Source organism: Chiloscyllium punctatum, chromosome 13, assembly GCF_047496795.1.
Source record: "Chiloscyllium punctatum isolate Juve2018m chromosome 13, sChiPun1.3, whole genome shotgun sequence".
NCBI lineage: Eukaryota > Metazoa > Chordata > Chondrichthyes > Orectolobiformes > Hemiscylliidae > Chiloscyllium > Chiloscyllium punctatum.
The window spans coordinates 27,597,585-27,625,156 of record NC_092751.1 but is presented as its reverse complement, the minus strand read 5'-3'; the positions used below and the strand labels follow the sequence as shown (position 1 = coordinate 27,625,156).

At 45.2% G+C, this 27,572-nt stretch overlaps 1 long non-coding RNA gene across 3 annotated transcripts in view; it reads left to right on the top strand.

Moving 5' to 3' along the window:
- LOC140484489 (uncharacterized) overlaps nt 1-27,572 on the top strand; it is a 110,733-nt gene that overhangs the window by 25,176 nt on the left and 57,985 nt on the right. For all 3 annotated transcript variants that reach the window (XR_011962189.1, XR_011962187.1, XR_011962188.1), the window contains exon 4: nt 3,194-3,322. This is a non-coding gene — a long non-coding RNA (uncharacterized lncRNA). The remainder of the gene's footprint in view (nt 1-3,193; nt 3,323-27,572) is intronic.

The following is a 27,572-nucleotide window of genomic DNA, read 5'->3' as shown; positions in this document are numbered from 1 at the left end:
AGGCCATTAGGACAGGTCATGAGGGCGGTGCTGAGCTGGAAGGCTGGAGGTGGGGTGAGATGGAGGAAGGGGAAATGAGGAAACTGGTGAAGTCCACATTGATGCCCTGGGGTTGAAGTGTTCCGAGGTGGAAGGTGAGGCGTTCTTCCTCCAGGCGTCGGGTGGTGAGGAAGTGGTGGTGGAGGAAGCCCAGGACCTGCATGTCCTTGGCAGAGTAGGAGAGGGAGTTGAAATGTTGGGTCACAAGGCGGTGGGGTTGATTGGTGCGGGTGTACCAGAGATGTTCCCTAAAGTGCTCTGCTAGGAGGTGTTCAGTCTCCCCAATGTCGAGGAGACCGCATCAGGAGCAATGGATACAATAAATGATATTGGTGGATGTGCAGGTAAAACTTTGGATGTGGAAGGCTCCTTTGGGGCCTTGGATCGTGGTGAGGGGGAGGTGTGGGCGCAGGTTTTGCAATTCCTGCAGTGGCAGGAGAAGCTGCCAGGAAGGGAGGGTGGGATTTTTGGGGACGTGGAACTGACCAGGTAGTCGCGGAGGGAATGGTCTTTGCGGAAAGTGGAGAGGGGTGGGGAGGGAAATATATGCCTGGTGGTGGGATCCGTTTGGATGTGGAGGAAATGGCGGCGGATAATTTGATTTATACGAAGATTGGTAGGGTGGAAAGTGAGCACCAGGGGCGTTCTGTCCTTGTTACGGTTGGAGGGGTGGGGTTTGAAGGCGGAGGTGCGGGATGTGGACGAGATGCTTTGGAGGCCATCTTTTACCATGTGGGAAGGGAAATTCCGATATCGAAAGAAGGAGGCTATCTGATGTGTTCTGTGTTGGAACTGGCCCTCCTGGGAGCAGGTACGGCGGAGGTGGAGGAATTGGGAATAGGGGTTGGGAATTTTGCAGGTGGTAGGGTGGGAAGATGTGTAATCTAGGTAGCTGTGGGAGTCGGTAGGTTTGTAAAAAATGTCGGTGTCAAGTCAGTTGTCATTAATGGGGATGGAGAGGTCCAGGAAGGGGAGGGAGGTGTCTGAGATGATCCAGGTAAATTTAAGGTCAGGGTGGAATGTGTTGGTGAAGTTGATGAATTGCTCAAACTCCTCGAGGGAGCACGAGGTGGTGCCAATGCAGTCATCAATGTTGCGGAGGAAGACGTTGGGACTGCTGCCATTGTAACTATGGAAGATGGACTGTTCTACGTAGCCAACAAAGAGACAGGCAGAGCTGGGGCCCATATAGGTGCCCATGGCTACCACTTTGGTCTGGAGGAAGTGGGAGGATTTGAAGGAGAAATTGTTAAGGGTGAGGACAAGTTCAGCCAAACGAATGAGAGTGTCGGTGGAAGGGTACTGTTGGGGACGTCGGGAGATGAAGAAACGGAGGGCTTGGAGGCCCTGGTCATGGTGGATGGAGGTGTCGAGGGATTGGATATCCATTATGAAGATGAGGCGTTAGGGGACAGGGAAACGGACGTCTTGGAGGAGTGGAGGGTGTGAGTGGTGTCTCAAACGAATGTGGGTAGTTCCTGGATTGGGGGACAGGACAATGTCGAGGTAGGCAGACATGAGTTCGGTGGGGTAGGAGCATGCTGAGACAATGGGTCGGCCAGGGTTGTCAGGCTTGTGGATCTTGGGAAGGAGGTAGAACCGGGCAGTGGGGGATCCCGGACAATGAGATTGGAAGCTGTGGGTGGGAGATCTCTTCCTGAGGTGATGAGTTTCTGTATGCTCTGGGAGATGACGGTTTGGTGATGGGAGGTGGGTCATGGTAGAGGGGGTGGTAGGAGGAGGTGTCTTTGAGTTGGCATCATGGCTTCAGCAGTGTAGAGGTCAGTGCACCAGACGACCACTGCACCCCCTTTATCTGCTGGTTTGATGGTGAGGTTGGTATTGGAGCAGCGGAAGTGGAGGGCTGCACGTTGTGAGGGTGCGAATTTGGAGTGGGGGAGGGGGTAGAGAGGTTGAGACGGTTAATGTCTCCGTGAAAGTTGGAAATGAAGAGATCGAAGGCAGGTAATAGGCCAGCGTGGGGTGTCCAGGTGGATGGAGTGTATTGGAGGCCGGCAATGGGGTCCTCACAAAATAGGCGGGAGTCTTCATTGTAAAAGTAAGCTCTGAGGCGGAGGTGGTGGAAGAAGTGTTCGATGTCACGGCGTGTATTAAATTCATTGATGTGTGGACGGAGGGGGATAAAGGTGAGGCCTTTGCTGAGGACCGATCATTCGTCCTCAGTGAGGGGGAGGTCAGGGGGATGGTGGAAACTCGGCAGGACTGGGAGCTGGGACTAAACGTAGGTGTGGAGCTGGGGGAGGCGACGGAGCCTGTAACTGGAGTGGGTGTGGTGTTAGGGGGAATGGGGATGGAGTCATGAGCAGGGGTGGTGTTCCCCTCAGGGTTCTGGGGGCAGGGATGGTGACGGTGGGACTTGGGGGTGGTGTCAGCAGAATGTAGATGAGTGGTGGGGGGTGGAAGTGGTGGCAAACACGGCAGTGTGGGGGGGCGTGGAAGTAACTGAGTGTGTGGCATCAGCGATGATGTGAGGGGTGGAAGTGATGTCACTTGTGGTGTATGAGGAATTGTGAGGGGTGGAAATGGCATTTACTTTATTTTAACCAATATTTTCCTGTCACAAATCTTTTTGACAATGTCGTATTTTAATTAAACTCAGTTCCTTACTGTTTCTTTCTTTTGGTCCTCATCCACATCTCCATGGTGTTCCAATATTTCAACCTTTCTCTTTGGACTTGGGAATTTCCATTCACCTCAGACCTGTCCCCCTCCTCATCTGTGTCCATTTATAGCACACTGCATAATCCTGGTACCAGAGGAGCCTATCCCAATAAAATAGCTCAGTCCTCCCTGAGTACTGGTAGCAGTGCTCACTGGTCAGAACCACTTCTGATGATACCATTGTGTGATCCTGACACCTTCCAGCACACGGCTGATATCACTCAGTCTCTCTCCATGTGATATCCCTCACTGTGTGGGTCTAATTGCTGCCTCTGTCAGTGTCTCTCGCTCTTGCAGCTACTCCAGATCCTGAGCCAACAGCATTCTCCACTCCAGAGGGAAGCAACTGCACAGGCCATGGATGGAGACTGGGAATTTCCAGATCACTGTGGGACTCAGTGTCATTCTCCATGTGTACCCTTCATTGCAGCAGTGTAATTTACCATTCTGTCTATTTCTCTGTCTCCTGTAGGTATTCCTGATGTCCCTGACTCAGCAGAATTCCCAATTCCTGTCTCGTCCATCACCACATTGAAGACAGTTGGTCAGCCAGAGAGAGATGGAGAGGGAGATCTGGAGCTTTCAGTAAATCCTGCAGCCGGTAAGATCACTCACAGTAAACAGCACAGGGAGGACTTAGTGGACGTTAATTCAGACCCTGAGGGCATGATGTCGGAACAATGCTGGGCAAGGAACATGAGAAAATTCTCAGGCTTCATTATCACCATCTTGTCTGTAAATTCATCTGTTCCACAGAACCTTACCTATGTCTGTCAGTTTCTCCATTGTCTGTTTCATAGATATCACTTCCCCTATCTCTATCAGTCCCTACAATCCTGCCTATCCCTGTAAGCTCCTCCTACCACAACAACTCTCCAAGTTTCTGCCTTTGCCTTTAGTGCCGGGTTCTGTCACATCTCTCCTTAACTGAAGAAAAACAACTCTTCAGTTCCTTAAGCCATCCCTGTCAGTGTAGTCCTTTCCAGACCTGAAACACCTCCCTGTCTTTGTGACTTTTTTGAACTCCGACTACCTTCATGATCTCTGTAACCTTCCCCGTCACGACAACAAAAAAGCTCTGTACCTTAGTAACCTCCTCCAGCTGTAAGACTCCTCCTTGTCTCTGGGCACAAAGCAGAGTGACCCTGCTTCGCTCATAAATTAGTTTCGCCATTTCTAATGATGACTATGAACTCTTCCTGTCTCTAAAACGCACTCAGTCTCTGTAAACTCTGCTGGTCCCGATTGATGGAATTTCCTTCGGTAACTACAAATCTTTATACCTTTAACCTCCTCCAGACGCGACCACACAGTTTATTTCTAAAACCTCTAAGTGATAGAGTCATAAAGATGTACAAGTTGGAAACTGACCCTTCGGTCCAACCCGTCCATGCCGACCAGATGTCCAAATTCAATCTCGTCCCACCTGCCAGCACCTGGCCCATATCCCTTCAAATCCTTCCCATTCCTATACCCATCCAAATGCCTCTTAAATGTTGCAATTGTACCAGCCTCCATCACATCCTCTGGCAGCTCATTCCATACAGGAACCACCCTGTGTAAAAGTTGCCCCTTGGGTCTCTTTTATATCTTTCCCCTCTCACCATAAGCCTATGCCCTCTAGTTCTGGACTCCCTGACCCCAAGGGAAAAGACTTTGTCTATTTACCCTATCCATACCCCTCATAATTTAGTAAACCTCTGTAAGGTCACCCCTCAGCCTCCGACGCTCCAGTGAAAATCGCCCCGGCCTGTTCAGCCTCTCCCTGTAGCTCATATCCTCAAACCCTGGCAACATCCTTGTAAATCTTTTCTGAACCATTTCAAGTTTTACAAACCTTTCCGATAGGAAGTCTACCAAAATTGCAGGCAATATTCCAACAGTGGCCGAATCAATGTCCTGTACAGCGCAACATGACCTCCCAACTCCTGTACTCAATACTCTGACCAATAAAGGAAAGCATACCAAATGCCGCCTTCACTATCCTGACGACCTGTGACTCCACTTTCAAGGAGCTATGAACCCACACTCCAAGGTCTCTTTGTTCAGCCACACACCCTAGGACCTTACCATTAAGTATATAAGTCCTGCTAAGATTTGCTTTCCCAAAATGCAGCACCTCGCATTTATCTGAACTTCACTCCATCTGCGAGCTCTCAGCCCATTGGCTCAGCTGGTTCAGATCCTGTTGTAATCTGAGGGAACATTCTTCGCTGTCCACTCCACCTCCTCCAATTTTGGTGTCATCTGCAAACTTACTAACTGCACGTCTTCTGCTTACATCCAAATCATTTATGTAAATGACAAAAAGTAGAGGACCCAGCAACGATCCTTGTGGCATTCCACTGGTCACAGGCCTCCAGTCTGAAAAACAACCCTCCTCCTCCACCCTCTGTCTTTTACCTTTGAGCCAGCTCTGTCTCCAAATGGCTAGATCTCCCTGTATTCCATGAGATCTAACCTGGATAATCAGTCTCCCATGGGGAACCTTGTGGAACGCCTTACTGAAGTCCATATAGATTACATCTATCACTCTGCCCTCCTCAATCTTCTTTGTTACTTCTTCAAAAAACTCAATCATGTTTATGAGATATGATTTCCCACACACAAAGCCATGTTGACTACCCCTAATCATGTCCTTGCCTTTCCAAATACATGTACATCCTGTCCCTCAGGATTCCCTCCAACAACTTTCCCACCGCCGAGGTCAGGTTCACCGGTCTGTCGTTCCCTGGCTTGTCTTTACCACCCTTCTTAAACAGTGGCACCACTTTTGCCAACTCCAGTCTTCTGGCACCTCACCTGTGACTATTGATGATACAAATATCTCAGCAAGAGATCCATCAATCACTTCTCTAGCTTCCCACAGAGTTCTCAGGTACACCTGATCAGTTCCTGGGGATTTGTTCACCTTTAACCATTTCAAGACATCCAGCACTTCCTCCTCTGTAATCTAGACGTTTTGCAAGATGTCACCATCTCTTTCTCTACAGTCTATATCTTCCATATGCTTTTCCACGGTAAATACTGATGCAAAATATTCATTTAGTATCTCCCCCATTTTCTGTGGCTCCACAAAAAGGCCACCTTGCTGATCTTTGTGGGGCCCTATTCTCTCCCTAGTTACCCTTTTTTCCTTAATATAGTTTTAAAAAACCCTTTGGATTCTCCTTAATTCTATTTGTCAGACCTATCTCATGTCCGCGTTTGCCCTTCTGATTTCCCTCTTAAGTATACTCCTACTTCCTTTATACTCTTCTAAGGATTCAATCGATCTATCCTGTCTATACCTGACATACGCTTCCTTCTTTTTCTGAACCAAACACTCAATTTCTTTAGTAATCCAGGATTCCCTATACTTACCAGCCTTCACTTTCACCCTGACAGGAATATACTTTCTGTGGACTCTTGTTATCTCATTTCTGAAGGCTTCCCATTATCCAGCCATCCCTTTACCTTCGAACATCTGCCGCCAATCGGCTTTCAAAAGTTCTTGCTTAATACCGTCAAAATTGGCCTTTCTCCAATTTAGAACGTCAACTTTTAGATCTGGTCTATCCTTTTTCATCACTATTTTAAAACAAATAGAATGATGGTTGCTGGCCCCAAAGTGCTCCTCCACTGACACCTCAGTCACCAGCCCTGCCTTATTTGCCAAGAGTAGGTCACGTTTTGCACCTTTTCTAGTAGGTATATCCACATACTGAATCAGAAAATTATCTTCTACACACTTAAAAAAAATTCTCTCCATCTAAACTTTTAACACTATGGCAGTCCCAACCGATGTATGGAAAGTTAAAATCCCCTACCATAACTACCGTATTACTCTTACAGATAGCTGAGATCTCCTTACAAGTTTGTTTGGCAATTTCCCTTTGACTGTTGGAGGGTCTGTAATACAATCCTAATAAGGTGATCATCCCTTTTTATTTCTCAGTTCAACCCTAATAACTTCCCTGGATGTATTTCTGGGAATATCCTCCCTCAGCTCAGCTGCAATGCTATCCCTTATCAAAAATACCACTCCCCCTCCTCTCTTGCCTCCCTTTCTATCCTTCCTGTAGCATTTGTATCTGGAACATTAAGCTGCCAGTCCTGCCATCCCTGAGCCATATTTCTTCAATTGCAATGCGATCCCAGTCCCATGTTCCTAACCATGCCCTGAGTTAAGCTGCCTTCCCTGTTAGGCCCCTTGCATTGAAATAAATGCAGCTTAATTTATTAATCCTACCTTGTCCCTGCCTGTCCTGACTGTTTGGCTCACTTCTGTTCTCAGTTGTACCCATCTCAGATCAGGTTCCCAAAATCTTCCCTGTGATTGTTACCACGTCCCATCCCTGCATTCCTCAAAATCCCTGTAAAGTCCTCCCATTCCTAAAACCCACCCTGTATCTGTCAGCTGTTCCATCTTCCACAACCCTCCCTATCACTGTAAGACAGCCCCCCCCGTCCCAGTTACTACAGCCCGCTGCATCACTAAATGCCAGTAGTCACTGTGCATCTCTATAAACTTACTATCTATATAACCTCCTTCAGTCCCCACAGCCCTCTCTATCTCCATAAAATCCTTCAGTCCCCACGACTCTCCCTATCCATGTAACCTGAATCATTCCCCACAAACCTCCCTAACTCCATAAACTCCAAAAGGCCCCACGACCCTCCCTATCTCCATAATCTCATCCAGACCCGATGACCCTCCCATTCAGAGTAACCTCCTTCAATCCCCATGATCCTCCTGATCTGTGCAACCTCCTTCGGGCCCAACAGCCCTGCAGATCTCTTTGGCCCCTTTCAGGCCCCACAACACTCCCTATCTCCATAATGTTCTTCAGTCACCACGGCAATCTCTATGTCCATAATCTAATACAGTCCCCACATCACTCCCTCCTTAATTCCAAAGCCTGTATTACCTGTTGAAACTGTAATCTCCCTTTTTCAGACTGAGAAACAAGAACTCCCATAACCATTTCTGCTGCCAGTCTGAAACCAAACAGTGTCAGCCTGACAGTAGGTCGGGAGCTGAAATATGTTTGAAATGATATGTCAATATACATTAACCGGACCCTTAGAAACACATTTAATAAAAAGACAATGTGGATTTGAGCCTGTTGGATTGTATTTTTATTGGTGTGAGTATAAATGGCAGAGTAGATACGGGTGAAGGAGTGGCTGTAGTGAGGATACGGTGTATTTGAATTATCAGAAACCTTTACACAAGTTTCAGTAAGGGCTAAGGAGTACCTTGGTAGTGAATAGGGCACCTTAACTATCAGGAGGTGGGTAAGATATTGGACAAGATAGTGTTGTCAGAAGTTACTGTGGAGAAAGACATGGAAGCTCGGGAACTTGGGGAAATAAAGAGTGATGTGTTGGAAAGAATCCTCAACAGAGAAGAGAAAGTGTGAGAGTCTTAAAAACAAATAAGGGTCGATCAATACTCAGTAGCTCATTATGTCTATCCTAAAATATTGTGGGAAGCTTGGGAAGAGGTTGCGGTGTCCCTGACAGAGATATTTATATTATCCACAGACACAATGAGTTACCGGAAGACTGGAAGGTGGCTAATGTTATTCCATCACTTAAGGGTTGCAGGGAAAAGCCAGGAAATTACAGTCCCGTGAGCCAGTGCTGGGGAAGTTGTTGGAGGAGATTCTGAGAGAACGGAACTACATATATTTGGAAAGTCAAGGGCTGATTAGAGATAGTCAGCGCATGGCTTTGTGAGTGGGAAACCGTTTTTCACAAACTGGATTGATTCTTCGAGGGGTTGGCCAAGAGATAGATGAAGGCAGAGCAGTCACCGTTGTCTACATGAGCTTCAGTAAAGCATTTGACAAGGTTCCAAGGGATGTAGAACATCTAGTCAAGACGAAGAAGAAGCTAACCTAAGGTTGAGGAACCAAGTATCAGAAGCAGGGCTCTGGAGAGGTACATGGGGCAGCACGGTGGCTCAGTGGTTAGCACTGCTGCCTCACAGCACCAGGGACGCGATTTTGATTCCAGCCCCAGGCGACTGTCTGTGTGGAGTTTGCACATTCTCCCCATGTCTGTGTGAGTTTACAATAGGTGCTCAGGTTTCCAAAGCCAAAATATATTCAGGTTTGGTGAATCAGCCATGAGTTTTTCAAGAAAGGGAATTGAGATAATCCTGGGAATCACAGGCCTCTCAGTCTTCTCTCTGTGATGTGCAGATTATTGGAGAGGACTCTGAGAGACGGGATTTGTGATTCCTTGGAAAACCATAGTTTGAGTAGAGGAAGTCATCCTGGCTTTGTAAAGGACAGGTCATGCCTCACAAATCTTATTGAATCCTTTGAGAATGTGACTAAACACATTTATGGCTCATTGAGAAAGTACAGAGCATGGGATACAGAATTCCTGGCCCATAGAAGACAGAGGGTGATGACAGATGGAAATCATTCAGCCTGGAGCTCAGTGACCAGTGGTTGTCTGCAGAGAGAGAGGTTACAGGACCTCTGCTCGTTGTGATTTTATGAATGACTTGGATGTGTGAGTGGAAGAGTGGGTTAGTAAGTTTGCCAATGACATGAAGGTTGGTGGAGTAGTGAAGAGTGTGGAGGACTGTTGTAGGTAGCAATGGGACATTGACAGGATGTAGAGCTGGGCTTAGAAGTGGTAGATGGAGTCAAATCAGGAAAAGTGTGAAGTGATTCATTTTGGAAGATGAGACTTGAATACAGAATATGGGGTAAAGGCAGAATACTGAATAGTGTGGAGGAACAGATGGATCTTGGATTTCATGACCTGAGATCCGTCAAATTTGCCACCCAAGCTGATAATGTTGTTAAGAAGGAATATGTTGTATTTGCTTTCATTCGCTGGGGGATTGAGTTTTAAGGCGTGAGGTTATGCTACAGCTCTATGCAGCCCTGTTTAGATCCCATTTAGAATATTGTGTTCAGGTTTCGTCCCTTCATTTCAGGAAGGATATGGAAGCTTTAGAGAGGGTAAAGAGGAGATTTCCCAGGAGGCTGCCTGTACTGGAGGGCATGTCTTATGAAGAAAGGTTGAGGGAGCTAAGGCTTTTCTCATTGGAGTGAAGAAGGGTGAGGGGTGACTTGAAAGAGGTGAACAAGATGGTGCGAGGCATAGATAGAGTGAACAGTGAGAGATCTCTTTATTCCATGGCATACATGGTACCAGGGGCATAATTTGAGGGTGATTGGAGGATGGGTAAGGGGAGAATTCAGACGTAGGTCCTTTACACAGAGAGTGGTGGGTGGGTGGAACGGGACATTTTAACAGACTCTTGGGTAGGCACATGGATGGTAGCAAAATGAAGGGTATGTAGGTTAGTTTGATCTTACAGTCGGGTAAATGATGGGCATGGCATCGTGGCCGAAGGGTCTTGTGCTGTACTGTTCTGTGTTCTAAGATCCGTATGGTAAACTGGGTAATATGTTCAGATCAATGTAGAAGGACATGGCATTCAGGAGGAGCTAGTCACCTGGATACAAAATTGTGACCAGCGGTGGAGTGGGTCCCCTGTTGTTTGTCATTTGGATAAATGGGTTGGATGTGAATATTGGTTTTGTGGTATGTAAGCTTCTTGGGTGACACTGAAATATGTGGCAAAGTGGACAGTGAAGAAGGTTATCTGTGTTACAACAGGATGGACAGTCCTGCTGGGATAGTGGGCTGAAGAATAGCAGATGGAGTTTAATGAGATAAATGTGAAGTGTTCCATTTTGGTGAAACAAACCAGGGTGGGACTTGTACAGTTAATGTTCGGGCCCTGGGTAGTGTTGTCAGTCAGTGACCCAGGGATGCAGGTAGACAGTTCTTTGAAAGTGGTGTCACAGGTAGACAGGTTGGTGAAGCAGGCGTTTGGGATGGTTACCTTCATTGGGGAGAGCATTGAGAGTAAAAGTTGGGACATCATGTTTTGGCTCTACAGGACATTGGTGAGGCCACCATAAAAGCATTGTTGACCACTATGAAGTACTCATCTGGTTCACTTACGTCCTTGACAGAAGAACATCTGACATTCTAACATGGTCTGGCCTGGACGTGACACCAGACCCACGGCAATATGATTGACTCTGAGCTGCCCTCTGGGTAATAAGCAGCGGGGCAAAGAATGCTGGTCCAATCAGTGACACCCTCATCCCATGAATGAAGAAATAAAAATGCCTATGTCCGTCCCTACCTCTGCAAACAGCTCCAGCGGCAGCAATCCGTACCTGCTTTGGAACACCATTCAGGCCCTGACCACTCTGTGTAACACTCTCACCACCTCCAGCACCTTCAGTTGTCCCGGTTCCTTTTGTGACATAAAACCTTGACAATTATTCCCTCTTCCATCTGACCTCCTCCTGCGAGCAGACCCTTTGCAATCCCTTTAAAACTTACTCCTTAAACGTTCTCTCACTTCAGGATTTTAAGTACTTTTTGGTGATCCTCTAAGCCCGATAATCTAATATGATCCTTTTTACTTGAGTGAGTGACCGATGGGGATTTCTTGCTGAGGATTTTTCTGTTTCAATGGAATTTCCTTTTGTTGAGTGTTTTACATTGTTCCTTCAAATGTTTTCCACTGTTCATTGACAGACACGTATTTCAGCCTGTTTAGCCTATTTACCTTGGTCAGTTCTCCTCTCAAACTCATGTTATTGGTTATTTTTGTTTCTAGTTGTAGCTTGTCCTTTCTGTGATTCACTTTAAAACTTTATATTTCTTTAAACTGCACTTTATCACAATTTCCATGAGGATCTCTCCAGGTGACATTACTCATTCACTCAGTTTCATCACACAATGGTCGCTCTGAGACAGTTATGTCCCGAGCCAGTTGCACAATTTGTTATTCAAAGAAACACTGATTTTTTTTTTCTGAACTCCTCTTCCAATATTCCTGTTGTCAGTGTGACTCTCCCAGATTATGGGAATATTGAAGTTTCCCAAAATTATCACAAAGTATTTGTTAAAAAATTCCAATGAGTTCCTGTTTAATGCAGTGATGAGCAATGGAATGCTTTTTGGTGGCTAAAACTGTTCTGCTGCTTGTGTCCTTGGCAAGTAGTAGCCAGAATTTACATTCAGACTGACTCTACCTCATGATCTGATGCCAAATGCTTTCTCTGTAATGCCTTTCTTCGTGTTACCCATTTTGCCTGAGTTTCTGCAAGATTGTGATCCATTGAATATTTATGTCCACCTTTTGTTCGCCCTGTAACCACGTCTCTCTGGTGTCTAAATCTTTTTTTATCTCAGTGTCAGAAATCCATCTACCTTATTGATAAGACTTCGTCCATTTTAAATGAATCATAATTTACTCTTTCCCACAATTTCCCGTCACAAACCTATTCACTGATGTACAGTTTTAGTTAAACTCTGTCCCCATTTTGTTCCTTTCAGCCACATTCTCATGCTGCTCCATTACTTCACCTTTTCTCTTTGTATTTGGAAAGCTCCTTTCACCTGGACCCTGTCCCAGCATCCTCTCTGTCAGTTTGAAGCCCTATCCATAAACCTGCCCAAATGTCTTTTCCATGCTGTAATTGTTCTTGTTTCTCCCATGTGCCTGAGGCAGTCTGTTCCATCTATGCACCATCCTCTGTGGATAATGATCCCTCTCAGCTCCCTCTTTAAATCCTTGCTCTCTCTCACCTCCTATTTATACCCTCTATTTTTGGACTCACATACGCTTGGTTATTCACCATTCTTAGGGTCACCCCGTGGCCTCCTCTGCCCAAGGGTAATATTTAGGACAATGTTACAAATATCTCCAACGTATGTAACAAAGTGCTGGCCAATGTCGGCAAATGTGCCAAATGTCGCTTTCCCCACCCTGTCCACCTGTGATGCCACTTCTGAGGAACAATGTAACTTGCACCCCCTGGTCTCTCTCTCTCTCTCTCTCTCTGTTCAACAACCCTGGCCACAGCCCTTCCATTAACAGTATTAGTCCTCCCTGGTTTGTCTTAACAAAATCCAACACCTGAATTAAACTCCATCTTTCATTCCTTGGTCCACTGGCCCAGTTGGTCAAGATCCCCTTTGATAACCGTATTTCCTGCCCACTTCACCATTCATTTGATCATCAACAAACTTTCGCACAATCACTCCTATATTTTCAACCAAACTGTTTATGTAGATGATGCACATCAGTGGACTCAGCCCTGATCCTTTCTTCAATAATGGAATCAAACCATATTCTTGTCATAGAGCCATACAGCATGGAAACTGACCCTTCAGTTGATACCCACCATAATTTAAAACTAAACTCTTCCCAGCTGCCTGTAGCTGGCCCATATCACTCCAACCCTTCCCTATTCACCTGTTTATCCAAATATCTTTTAAATGTTGTAATTGTACCCACATCAACCCCTTTCTCAGGAAGTTCATTCCACACTCAAACCACCCTCTGTGTAGCAAATTGCCCCATATCTTTTTTTTGAACATCTCTCCCCTCTAACCTTAAAAATGTGGCCCCTCCTCTTGAGACTCCCCCATCCTGAGGAAAAGGCAACTACCATTAAATTGATCTATATACCTCATTTTTTTTCATAAACCTTTAAAGCGTCATGTCTCAACCTCCAGGCTCTAGTGAAAAAAAGACTCAGCCTATCCAGCCATTTTTCAGAATTCAAGCCTTCCATACCCAGCAATATCCTGGGAAATCTCTTCTTAATGCCCTGCAGCTTAATAATATCCTCCCTGTTAACTGGGCGACCAGAACTGGACAGAGTATTGCAGAACAGGCCTCACAAATGTCTGTGCAATCTCAACATGACGTCCCAAATCCTACACTCAATGGACTGAGCAATAGTCAGGCATGCCAAGCAGTGTCTTATCCATCCTGTGATGCAAACTTCAAGGATTATGTACCTGAACCCGGAGTGCCCTCTGCTCTAAAACACTAACCGAGGCCTTAACATTAATTGTATAAGCTCTACCCTTGTTTGTTTTACAAAATGCATTACCTCGTAATTATTCAGATTGAATTCCATCTCTAGTTTTTCAGCCCATTCACTCCCTTCATCAAGATCCCTTTGTAATCTCAGAAAACATCCTTCACTGTCCATGATGCCACCCTCCAGCCTGCCAGCCCATCACACATGGCTGTCAGTAGTACACATGCCTTTGCTAGGGGCTCCACAATTTCTTCCCTAGCATCCCACAGTGTCCTGTGATACACTTAATCAGGTTCTGGGACTTGCCATAGCTTTCTGTTTTAAAACCTCCAGCACCACCCCTTTTATAACGTGCACTCTTTTCAAGTCATAGAGATATACAGCACAGAAACAGACCCTTCGGTCCCCAACTCGTCCAGGCTTACCAGAAGATCTAAATAAATCCATTTCCTTTTCCAGCATTTGGCCCATATACGTCTACAACCTTACTATTCAGATGCCCGTCCAGATACAATTACAACATTTAAAAGGTATCAGTCTCCATTACTTTCTCTCTCAGCTCATTCCATACACACGTCACCATGTGTGTGAAGAAGCTCTCCCTTGAGTCCCTCTGTAAACCATTCACCTCTAACCTTAAACTTAAGCCCTCTAGTTTTGGACTCCCCAACTTCTAGGAAAAGGCCTTGAATGCTTACCCTATCCATACCCCTCATGTTCATATAAACCTCTGTAAGGTCATCCCTTAGTCTCCGATTCTCCAGTGACAGTAACCCCAGCTTATTCACCAACAACCCGGGCAATATCTTGTTAATCTTTTCTGAGCCCTTTCAAGTTTCACAACATCCTTCCTGTAGCAGAGAGACTGGAATTGCAGAGAACTCCAATTGTGGTCTAATGTATTACTCTTGTCCTCGAGTTCCCCAGTCTTTCTCCACAGTAAGTTCTGGAATGAAAAAATTGTTTAGGATCTTAGCAAATATCCTGCAGTTCCACACATCGATGGCCTCATTGATCTTTAATGGACACTATTTTGTCCCGAGTTACTTATACACTCTTCATATACTGATACATTCACTTTTGGATTCTCCTTTCCTTCTCTGCTGAGGCTATTTTATTTAGCCTATCTCCATTCCTGTTTTCTACTCAAAGTGTATTCCAACAGCCCCTGTATATCCTCAGGGATTCCCTTGGTCCAGCTGGCTATACCTGACATGTGCCCCCTTTTCCTTGACCAGACCCTCAATAGACAGCCAGTGTTTCTGAATGCGGTCAGCATTGAGCTGCACACAAACAGGAAAATGCTGGCGATGATCGATCCGTTTATCTCACTTTTAAAATATTCTCACTTGCCAAACTTCCCTTTCCCTGTAAATAATTCCCTTCCCCAGTCACATTTTGAAAATTCCTGGCTAATACAATCAAGATTGGTCAGTCTTCATTTTATAACTTGCACTTGTGGACCAGGCCTGTCCTTTTCCAAAGCTGTTTTCAAACTACTAGAACTGTGGTCACTTTGGCAAAATGCTTTCCCACTCACATCTCAGTCCCTTTCCCTACCTTAATTCCCAAGGGGAGGTCAGGTTTTGCCCCTTTCTCTTTTCAGGCCATTTACATATTGATTGGTAGTTTTCTGGAAGACAATTACCAAACTCCTCCCTTGCAAACACTGAACACTGGCTGTCCCAGTCTAGGTTTGGAAAGTTCAAAAACCCTACCATAACAGCCCTATTATTATGGTTGATATTTAAGATGTCCCGACATATTTGTTCCTCAGTCTGCCACAGATTATTCGGGGTCAGCAGTCCGATCGTATCAAAGTGATGACCCATTCTTATTTCTCAGTTCCACTAACATAGCTTCACTGGGCGATCCCACAGGAATATCCTCTCTAAGTACTGCTGTGATGATTCATGCAATCAAAACCCACCACCACACGTCCTCCCCTGCCTTCCCTTCGTGTAGCATCTCTACCTTGAAATAATGAACTGCCAGTCCTGCCCCTCCCTCAGCTGTGTTTCTGTAATAACTATAATCTCTCAGGTCCATGTTCCAATCCATGCACTGAGTTCATCTTCCTTAGCTGTCAGGCCCCTTGCAATGAAATAAATGCAGTTTAGTCATCAGTTTCCCCCATTCCCTGCTATGTTCTTGCCTGCCTTGTCTGCTGAAATTGCTGTCTTTAACTTGAGTACCAGCCTTAATCTTCTTTCTGGCCTTAAGTTTATTTAAGGTCCAACACCCTGCCAGACTAGGTTATATCCTCTCAAGCAGCTCTAGCAATTCACCCCACCAGGATATTTGTCCCTCTCCCGCTCCCAGTTGAGGTACCTTTCCTACCCTGTCTCCCTGTGCTGACACCTTCAGGGATCTATGGACTTGTCCACCAAGGTCCCTGTATTCCTCAGTACTCCGCAAGGACCTACCGTTTATTATGTCTGTACTTCTCTTATCGTACCTCCCACAGAGTATTACCTCACTTCAATCAGAACTAAATTCTGCTTCGATTATCATCCGATCGACGTCGGACTACAGACGGAGCCCATCCTCCTCACTGTGAACAACACCCTCATCTTTCATGTCATCTGCAAATGAACTAATGATACCTTCTGCTTTCACATCTGAGTTATTAATGTTCAATGGTTCCTGCACAGAGTCCTGTGGTACATCCACTGGTGAAAGTATTCTATCCACCAATTTTGCATCCAATTTGCCAACTTGCCTTGGAACCCAGTCCTTTTGGACCAGCCTTCCAGTTATTCAAGTCCATGTAAACCACATCATCTGCACAGCCCTCATCAATATAATTAAGCACCATTTCAAAAAAACTGAACTGAATTCCTCAGACCGTATCTTCCTCTGCCAAATCCGAGATGACTAAACTGAGTTGATCCTTACCTTTGCAAGTGTTGATTCATCCTCACAATTGTGTCCAATAATTTCCCTCCCCCTGCTGTTAGAATATCTGCTCTGTAATTACCTGGCCTATCCCTGCTGCCCTTCTTGAACAAAGGAACCACATCAGCGATCCTCCAGTCATTCAGCACTTCACCTGTGGCCAGCAAAGTATTAAATATATCCACAAGGGCCCCAGCAATCTCTGGGTGATTAGCATGGGGTCAAAGAATGCTGGTCCAGGCAGTGACACCCACATCCCATGAATGAATAAATAAAAATCCATATGCCCCGCCCTACCTCTGCAAACCCCTCCAGCTGCAGCAATCCGTACTGGCTTTGTAACACGGTTCAGGCCCTGACCCCTCTCTGTAACACTCTCACCACCTCCAGCACCTTCACCTCTCCATGTTCGTATCGTGTCAATAAACCCTGACAACGATTCCCCTTCCCACTGCCCTCGTCCTGCTAGCAGACCCTTTACAATCCCTTTAAAACTTACTCCTAAAACTCTCTCTTACTTCAGGATTTTATGTACTTTGTGGTGATCTTCTCAGCCTCATAATCTAATATGATCCATTTTGTCCTGAGTGAGGGACTGGTGGGGATTTCTTGCTGAGTTTTTATCTGTTTCAGTGGAATGTCCTTTTGTTGAGTATTTTAAACTGTTCCTTCAAATGTTTCCCACTGTTCATTTACAGACACACATTTCAGTCTGTTTAGCCTGTTTCCCTTGGTCAGTTCTCCTGTCAAACCCACGTAATTGGCTATTTTTGTTTCTAGTTGTCCTTTCTGTGATTCACTTTAAAACTTTATATTTCTTTAAATTGCACTTTATCACAATTTCCCAGAGGATCTCTCCAGGTGACATTACTCATTCACTATGTTTTATCACACAACAGTCGCTCTGAGACAGTTACGTCCCTCGCCAGTTGCACAATGTGTTATTCTAAGAAACACTGAAAAAAATTCTCTGAACTCCTCTTCCAATTTCACTGTTGTCAGTGTGATTGTTCCGGACTTTGCGAATATTGACGTTTAACTAAATGTTCAACATGCCTTTATTAAACATTCCAATAAATTCCTATTTATTGCAGTGACCAGCCATGAAATGCTGTTCGGTGGGTGGTCTAAAACTGTTCTGCTGCTTGTGTCCTTGGCAAGTAGTAGCCAGAATTTACATTCAGACTGACTCTAGTTCATGATCTGATGCCAAATACTTTCTCTGTAATGCCTTTCTTATCTATTATTGTTAGCGTTGTCCATTTTGCCTGAATTTCCACAAGGTTGTGACCCATTGAATATTTCTGTTCCCCCTTTTGTTCTCCCTGTAATCACATCTCTCTGGTGTCTAAATCCCTTTTATCTCTGGGTCACAAATCCATCCACCTTGTTGCAGAGACTTTGTCCATTCATAAAAACACAAAATTTACTCGTTCCCACAATTTCCTGTCACAAATGGATTTGCTGATCTCCAGTTTTAGTTAAACTTTGTCCCATTCTGTTCCTTTCTGTTTTCTTCAGTCACATTCCCACGCTGCTCTGATGCTTCACCTTTTCCCTTTGGATTTGGAAAGCTCCTTTTACCTGAAGCCTGTCCCAGCATCCTCTCTGTCAGTTTAAAGCCCTGTCCATAAATCTACCAACGTGATTGGCCAGGACATTGTTCCTCTGGAACTGTGCTGGGACCAATCTGAATGGATGTTTTTAAAAATCAGGTATGGAATGTGGGTGTCTCTGTCTGACTAGCCTTTATTGCCCATCCCTTGCTGCCCTTGAGCTAAGCAGCTGGCTCGCCCAATTCACAGGGTAATTGAGAGGCAAACACTTTGCTGTGGGGATGTCGTGCAGGCCACATGAGAGTGAACAGTTGTCTCTCTCTGAAGGTCAAGTGTTTGGATTTTTATCAATATTTATTTATGGATTGTTAATTCCAATTTTTAAATCATATATTCATTTAAAATTCCACGTGGTTAGAAGTTCGAAAGAAGAGGGTGGTCACTTTGTTGGGACTGTGTTGGAGACTGTTGTAGACCCAACAGATACCAGAGGAGCAGCTGTGTAGAGAGATTGCAGATAACTATAGGAATAATAGAGGAGTGCAGGCTGGAGATTTTAATATTCCCTGTACTGACTGGGTCACCTCGAGTATAAAAAGGACTGGACGGAGGGCAATTTTTCAAATGTGTCCAAGGAAGGTTCCTAAATCAATATGCAGAGGGCCCTACTCTACTCAGGCGGGTGCAACACTGGACCTCCCTCAGAAAACGAGGTCGGGCAAGTGACTGAAGTGTCATTCAGAGAGCATTTTGGGTCCAGTGCCCACAACTGTCTTCGTTTTAACATAGTTATGGTAAAAGATCAGCAGGTCCACAGATTGAAGAGGAAAACTGGAACAGGGCCAGGTTTGGGGCCATTCTGCAGGATCTGGCCAGCGTCAATGCCGTGAATTTAAAATTGCACAATGCCCAGTTATAATCCAACTCGCTTTGGAAACACTGGTGATCACTGTAACAGATGAAAGGCTTAAACTAAATTTGTTTGATATTATATTCCATGACACTGCCATCCTGTTGCTATAAATTCTGTACCTTAGGATTGTGCTCCACAACCACCTGATGAAGAAGCAGTGCTCTGAAAGCAAGTGCTTTCAAATAAACCGGTTGGACCGGAACCGAGTGTTGGGTGATCTTTAACTTTGTCCATCCCCAGTCCGACACCGACACCTCCACATTATGATTCTAATCGATTGGGTGATTCTGTTTGAAGGAAAAGGAACAACTGGCAAATGGGAGGCTTTTCAAAGTGTGATCTCAAGAATCCAGGACCAGTATGCCCCATTGGGGTAAAGGGAAAAGCTGGCAGGGTTAGGGATCCTTGGCTGATGAGGGATAATAAGGCTCTGGTCTTGAAATGAAGACTGCATTCATTGGGTTTAAGATTTCCGTATCTACATATTCTTAAAGACACCATCAATCTGTGGAGACCCTACAATCCTCTCAGTCCCTGTAACACTCCCAATCTGCAGAAGTCATTCCAATGCCTGTGACTCTTTCAATACAATTCCTCCAAGACCCTCTATCGATGTGATATCTTTTCATTGCCAGCACCCACCCTGTCAATGTAAGCTCCTCCAGTGTCTCCATCCATCTACTCATTTCCACAATCTTCTCCAGCTCTTCCATGTGTAAACATCACCCTCCCCTACAACCCTTCCCACTCTGAACAAACTGGAGGAGGTTACTAATGCTCCCTAATCTGTGAAACTGTCTCCAACCAAAATTGCTGTCTTTATCACTTGGAGAATCTATCTGATTCCACACCCTCTTTATCTAAATAACCTGCAGAACCTAAGCCTTCCTGTGTCTTTAAACATCTTCAGTCACGACTACCCTCCATACGTCTATTTGTTTTTCCAATCTGTACAACCCACTTTATCTCTGTACTCAGCTCCATTCACCTGAAACATTCCTGTCTGTGTAAAACACCCCATCCTACCAACATCCTTATCCCTGTAAACTGCTCCATTCCTCCCAACCTCCCCATCTCCATGAACTCCTGTCGGCCTGACAGCTCTCCACATTTCTGAAACCTCCTGTGGCTCTATGCTCCTCCCTCCCTGTGAAAGCACCTCCAGTCCCCACAATTCTCCCAGTCTCGTCATCTGCTCCACATCAGACCATTGCTGTCTCTGTTACCTCATACAACTTTAGCAACGCCTCCTATTTGTGTCACTTCATTCAAATCGCATCTTCTCCCACTTTCCGGAACCTCTTGCTGCCATCATAACCCTTGCTATTTAGAACATGGAAGAGCACATTCCAGTACAAGCCCTTCCGCCCTCAATATTGTGCTGACCTTTTATCCTACTCTGAAGATGAAACGAACCGACATACCTTACATTTTACTATCATTGATGTGCCTATCCAAGAGTTGCTTAGATGTCTGTAATGTGTCTGAATCTACTACCATGGCTGGCCGTCCATTCCACGCACCCACCACACTCTGTGTAAATAATGTACCAGTCCCTTCCATGCCGACAGGATATCCCAACCCAATCTAGTCCTACCTGCCAGCACTTGGCCCATATCCCTACGATATCTAAGCTAAACCTTCCACCAATTACCTTAAACGTATGTCCCCTTGTGATAGCCATTTCACCATGGGAAGTAGTGTCTGGTTATCCACTCTATCTAGGCCTCTCATTCCCTTGTACACCTCTATCAAGTCATCATTCTTCCTCCTTCGCTGTGATCAGAAAAGCCCTAGCTTCCACAACCTACCTTCTATGGGCATGCCCTCCAGTCCAGGCAGCATCCTACTAAATCTCCTCTGCACTGTCTTTAAAGCTTCCACGTCCTCCCAATAATGAAGTGAACAGAACTGTTCACAATATTCGAAGTGTGGTCTAACTGGGGTTCTGCAGAGCTGCAGCAAAATCTCACATCTTTTAAATTCAATCCCCCTGCTAATGAAAGCCAACACACCATCCGTCTTCTTAACACCCTGTCAACTTGGGTGGGAACCTGAGGGACACAGGATCCCTTTGTTCCTGCACGCTGCTAAGAATCCTGCCTTTAACCACGTAAAGGTTTTCTGCAGAATCCTCCAATCTAAAACTATCCCTTTCTTTGTAAGTTCCTCCAGTCCCTACAACACTCATAAACTATGAAACCTCCTCAAGTCCATATATTCCTAATGTCTGCAAAATCCTCCCGTCCTGATGTCCCTCCATATCTCTGTAACCCCCACCATCCTCCACTGCTCTTCTGGGGAACATTGCAGAGGAAGGAGGAGTTGGAGAGTCTGGGCCATGTTACGAGGTTGCAGAACCTGGAGGATGGTACAAATGTCGGAAGGGACATGGGACTTGCAGAAGGTAAGAGGTTCCGGGATTCATTGAACCTGCAGGATGGGACAGGGGATAGCTTCTGGAACCTGGAGGATATTATGATTTGAACCACAGGTAATTTTTGATTGGACCATTCAGCCGATCTTTCAGTCATAGAGATGTACAGCATAGCAACAGACCCTTCATTCCAACCCAGCCATTCCGAGAGGATATTCCAACCCAATCTAGTCCCACCTGCCAGTACCTGGCCTATCTCCCTCCAAACCCTTTCTATTCATATATCCATCCAAATGCTTCTTAAATGTTGCAATTGTGCCATCTGAAAGATTGGCTGAAAGATCCAATCAAACATTACCTGTGGTTCAAATCATAACATCCTCCAGGTTCCACAACCCATTCATGGGCCCATCCTGCAGATCAGATATCCCAACCCAATGTAGTCCCACCTGCGAGCACCTGGCCCATCTCCCTCTGAACCCTTCCTACTCATATACCCATCCAGATGCCTTTTAACTGTTGCAGTTGTACTAGCCTCCACCACTTCCTCTAGCAGCTCATTCCATATATGTACTATCCTCTGCGTGAAAAGGTTGTCCCTTTTTATCTTTTATGTCTTTCTACTCTCAGTCTAAACCTCGCCCTATAATTCTGGACTCGCACACCCCAGGAGAAAGACTTTGCCTCGTTACCCTATCCATGCCCCTCTTGATTTTATAAACCTCTATAAGGTCACCCTCAGCCTCCGACTCTCCAGGAAAAACAACCATCACCTGTTCAAACTCTCCCTGTAGCTCATCCCTGGGAACATTCTTGTAAATCCTTTCTGGACCCTTTCAAGTTTCACATAATCCTTCCGATTGGAAGTAGAACAGAGTTGCATGCAGCATTCCAAAAGTGGCCTCACCACTGTCTTGTACAGCCGCAACATGACCTCCCAACTCCTGTACACAATACTCTGACCAATAAAGGAATGTATACCAAGCGCCTTCTTCGCTATCCTAACTAACTGTGACTCTACTGTCAAGGAACTCTGTATTTCATTTGAAAGATTACATAGACAGGTAGAGTGGCCCGAGGTCTTCTGGGTAATGCCAGTTCAGTCTAAGCTGGTCGGCAGAGTCAGTGAAGTATTTGCAGCGCTGTCTGATGAATGGTCGAGAGATAATGCACATGTCAAACAGGCTGTTGTAAGTGCTTATGGATTGCTTATGAAAGGGAAGGCACTACAAATCCCTTTACTGTACCATCGCTATCGGTCAAAGCGCCTTCAGGTCTATATCCTCCGAATTGTTGAAACCTGCTCTCACCATTGCAACTCACTTATTTCCTAACATTGTTGAGTCTCTAAAACCATCCCTTTCAGTTTAATCTCCTCCACTGCATACAACACTCCTCGCCTGTGTAATCTCTTCAATTCCTTCAGTTCCTATATACCTATTAATAGGTGTGCCTGCTTTGTGGCCATTGTATCCTCATTTATATCTGCAAAAGGCTCTACTCACTGTAGCACATCCTATGCTCATAAATGAATCTGGTCTCTCACAAGACTCTCTATCACTTTCTCCTCCAGTCTCTACAAGCTTCCCTATCCCTGTCGTATCTTGCAGCATGCACACCACTCACTCTCTCTGACATACCTTACAGTGCATAAATTCATCTCTCTTTCTAACTGTATCCAGTCTACAACTTCATCCGTGTCCGTGCAACATCCTCCAGTCCATATACTCCTCTCTATTGCTGCAGCATTCTCCAGCCTATATCATCTTCCAAGTGCTTGCAACATTCTCCAGTCCATACCACCCTCCCTTTCCCTGTAATATTCTCCAGTCCATACCATCCTCCCTATCACTGTGATATTCTCCAGATCCCACAACTGTTGTTAAATGTACGACATCCTGGAATCCTGTGAATGTTTCTACGCCCTGATCAACATAGTCCATGTAACGATCCACAACCCTATACAAATCCCTATCTCTGGAATCTAGTCAAAGACGCTTTATCTCTCTAATTTTCTCCAAACAATAAAATGTTTTCTCCTGCGGACATTCTGTAGCAACTGTAACTATAGTTTAACCCTGCAACATTGTCGCGCCCCCAAACATCTCTCCCACTCTGTGACCTCTATCCATCCCTCAAAGGCCCTCTCTCGGTGACATGCGCCATGCATTTGCAACAAGGCAGATGGAATGACAGCATTAACTGAAGAGAACAGATATGATCGAACTGTTATTGTGGAGGTGTGGCTGCACAATGATCATGACAGCAGTGTGATTATTGAGGGGTTGTAGGGATTTAGGCAGGATCAGCAAAAACCAAACAAGGTCCTGTTTTGTTGTGAAGAAAGGACGCAGTCAGTGCATTAGTGAGACAGCCAATTTAATCTGGGAATCAAAATATAGAGTCATTTTGAATGGACAGTTTCCAAATTGCAAAGGGGATCTGGAAGATCAAATCACAATCCATGCTCGTTGTTAAGTTGGATACAATATTTTCTCGGTGATAGTGGACAGAGGCATGTGGAGTGGTCAATTTCTGATTGAACGTCTGCGGTCAATGGTGTTTCACAAGGATCAGTGCTGCGATGTCTGTGTGTAATTTATATCTGTGATTCAGATGAAAAGGTCAGCAGTTTGAGTGGTAGTTTTGCAGACGACATTTGGAAAGGCATGTAATGATTCGGGATAGTTAGGGGAATTGTGGATAGTGAGGAAGAGTGTTCAAGGTTGCAGCAGTATGTAGATCAGCTGGAACGTTGGGCAGAGATGTGGCAAATTGAATTTCATCGGGACAGGTGTGAAGTGATGCATTTATGAAGTCAAATGGAAGAGAGAAGTACACTAATTGACTAGTTGGAAACATTGATAAACAGAGAGACATTGGAAGCAAATCCATAGCTCCCCAAAAATAACAACACAACAGGATGTGGTGGTCGAGGGGGAGTATGGTATGCTTACCTTTATTGGGCACAGTATTGAGTACAGACGTTTGCATGTCAAGTTGTGACTGAATAAAACTTCAGTCGGCCATATTTGGAAGGTTGCGTGTCATTCTCATCCACACACCACAGGAAGGATGTGGAGGTTTTGGCGAGGTTACAACAGAGGGTTGGCAGAATATTGCCTGGATGAGAATGTGTTTACTGTAAGGAGGTTGGACGCAGTTGGATTGTTTTGCGTGAGTATCGGAGACTGAGGGGTGACCTGGTACAGGGATATAGCATTAGCAGAGGCGTGAATAGTGTGGATAGTTGGAATCCTCCTTCCAATGTAGAAATATCTAATACTAGGGTGCATTGGTTTAAGGTGAGCGTGAGAAGTTTTAAGTGAGTTGAATGAGGCCAGTTGTCTTTACCGAGAGGGTGGAAGCTGCTCAGGAGGTGGGAGAGGTGGCAATAAGAGCAAAGTTTTGAAGGGCATGTAGACAGAAACATGAACAGACAGTGAATAGAGGGTTATCGCCCATGTGCAGGCAGATGGGATTAGTTTAAAATAGCATCATGGTCAGCACAGCCATGGTGGGCTGAAGGGCCTATTACTCTGCTGTACTGTTCGATTTTCTAACTTAACGACATCTAACCTGTCAAAGCCCCTCCGAATCCTAGATGTTTCATTCAATTTCTCTCCTATTCTTCAAAACCCCAATTGGTTCAAAGTCAATCTACTCCACCTCTTCTCATTGGAAAATCCCGCCATCTCCAGGATTAACCGAGTGAACCTTCCTTGGCCTGCCTCTAATACAAGAATGTCTTTCCTTAGGGCACACATACTGTTCATTATAATCTAAATGTGGTCTGACTTGTACCTCCTGTTGTGTTGTTATTTTTTAGCAAGACCTCCATTTTTTTAGACTCCATTTCCTTTGTAATAAATGGCAACATTTGATTTGCCTTCTCTATGACCTGCTGATCCTTTAAGCTACCTGTTTCAGATTGATTCACAAGGATTCCCAAAACCCTTTGTGCAGTCAGTCTGAAACCAAACGGTGTTAGCCTGACAGTAAGTCGGGAACGTGCTGGAATGTGCTATAAAGAATATGACAATAAATGATAACTAGATACTTAGAAACAATGGGAGGTGTATGATTTTATAAAAGGGGAATATTTTTAAATCTGTTGGATTCTATATTTCGGTGTGACCTTAAATGGCTGAATAGATGAGGATGGGGGAGGCTAGTTGCGGTAGAGGGATATTTGAAGTTTCAGAAGCATTTTGACAAGTTTCAACCAGGGCTAAAAATTAGCTCATGAGAGAATAGGGCCCGTGAAAGGTCAATGACGCTGTCTGTGTGGAATCACTGCTGATGGGGGAGAAACTGAACAAATATTTGTGTTCGGATTTCGGGAACTTTGGAAAATACATAGGGATGTCTTGAAAAGAGTTCACATTGGAGAACAGGAGGCGCTGGATGTCTTAAAATGCAATAAGTTAGATAAAACCTTGGGACATGGTCAGATATATCCCAGCGCCATGTGAGAAGCGAGGGAGAAAATTGCAAGGACCCTCCCAGAGATATTTGTATCATCGACAGCTACTACGGACCAGTGAGACTGATGGCAGGGTGGTAGGTTGTTTGGAGGAGATTCTGAGGGAAACGATCATCATGCCTTTGGAAAGGTAAGGACAGATTAACGATCGTCAGCATGTCTTTGTGCATGGGAAATCATGCCTCAAACCTGTGTGTGGAGGGAGACAAGTGAGAGATCAAAGCAGAGCAGTACACGATGTCCACATGAACTTTATCAAGGTCTTTGACAAGATTCTGCATGGCAGACTGGTTAGTAAGTTTAGATCACACATAACCAGAGAGTGCTCACCAACTGGATACAAAACAGGATTGACTGTAGGAGACAGAGCATGTTCATAGAGGGTTGCTGCTCAAACTGCAGGCCTGTGACCAACAGTGTGCCCAGGGGTTCGGTGCTGGGTCACTGCTGTGCATCATTTATATGAACAGTCTGGATGAGAATACAGGAGCCATGGTTAGCAAGTTTGTGAGTGAGACTGAAATTGGTGATAAAGTGGACAGTGAAGAGGGTTATCGAAGAGTACAATGGAATCAACACGACTGCTGGACCAGTGAGGTGAGGAATAACAGGTGGAGAAATGCAAGATGTTTTATTGTGGTAAAGCAGACCAGGCTGGACTTGTACAATTAATGTTTGGGCCCTCTACTGTTGTCAATCAGTGACCCAGGGATGCAGGTACACAGTTTTTTGAAAGTAGCGTCACGGGTAGACAGGCTGGTGAAGCAGGTGTTTCGGATGGTCACCCTTCATTGGGCAGAGCATTGAGAGTAGGAGTTGGGATGTCATGGTCTATCTGTACAGGATATTAGTGAGGCCACTGTATAAGCATTGTTGATTATCTGGAAAAATTCAACTTGTTCACGTATGTCCTTTAGGGAGGGACATCTGGCATTCTTGCCTGGTCTGGCTCACATGTGACTCCAGTCCCACAGCAATATGGCTGACTCTGAGCTGCCTCTGGGCAATTAGCAGGAGGGCAATGTATGCTGGTCCAAACGGGGACATCCTTAGGCCGTGAATGAATCAATGAAAATACAGATGTCCATTCCTACCTCTGCAAACAGCTCTAGTTGCAGCAATTCGTAGTGGCTTTGTAACATTTTTCAGGCCTTTGCCCCTCTCTGTAACACCCTCACCACCTCCAGCACCTTCGATCCTCCCTGTTCTGATCATCTGATTAAACGCTGACGTTTCCTCTTCCTACTGCACTCCTCCTGCTCTGAGAATCCCTAGTGATCTATTTCACAAATGTGTCCACATTTCTAAATGTTGGCTTCTTCAGAATTGGTAGTTTTTTTTCATCTCTTAATCAAATCTGTTAAGTCCTGGGCCAAGACCGTCCGAAGTGGGGAAGGAGCATTGGGAAGGTGTTGAGCACATCGAGACTTGCTGTGGGGGAAAAATAGGAATCCAGGAGAAAACAGCACAAGGAGCGTGCTGCCACACCATCGCCCCACCCAACCCCTTCCCATGGCCACCTTCTGTCCCAAGTATAACAGAATCTGTGAAAGGCAACATCAGTCTGTACAGCCAACTCAGGACCCGCACCGCCCCAGAGTGGGAGAGAGTCTGTGAGCCACTGCCAAAGAGATGATGAGATAGGAAGGTTGAATCCCCTCACAATTATCCCAGTGCCTTTGTTACAAATTCAAACAATTCCCTGTTAATGCAGTCTCTAATAATGTGCTATCACTCAGTATCTCTC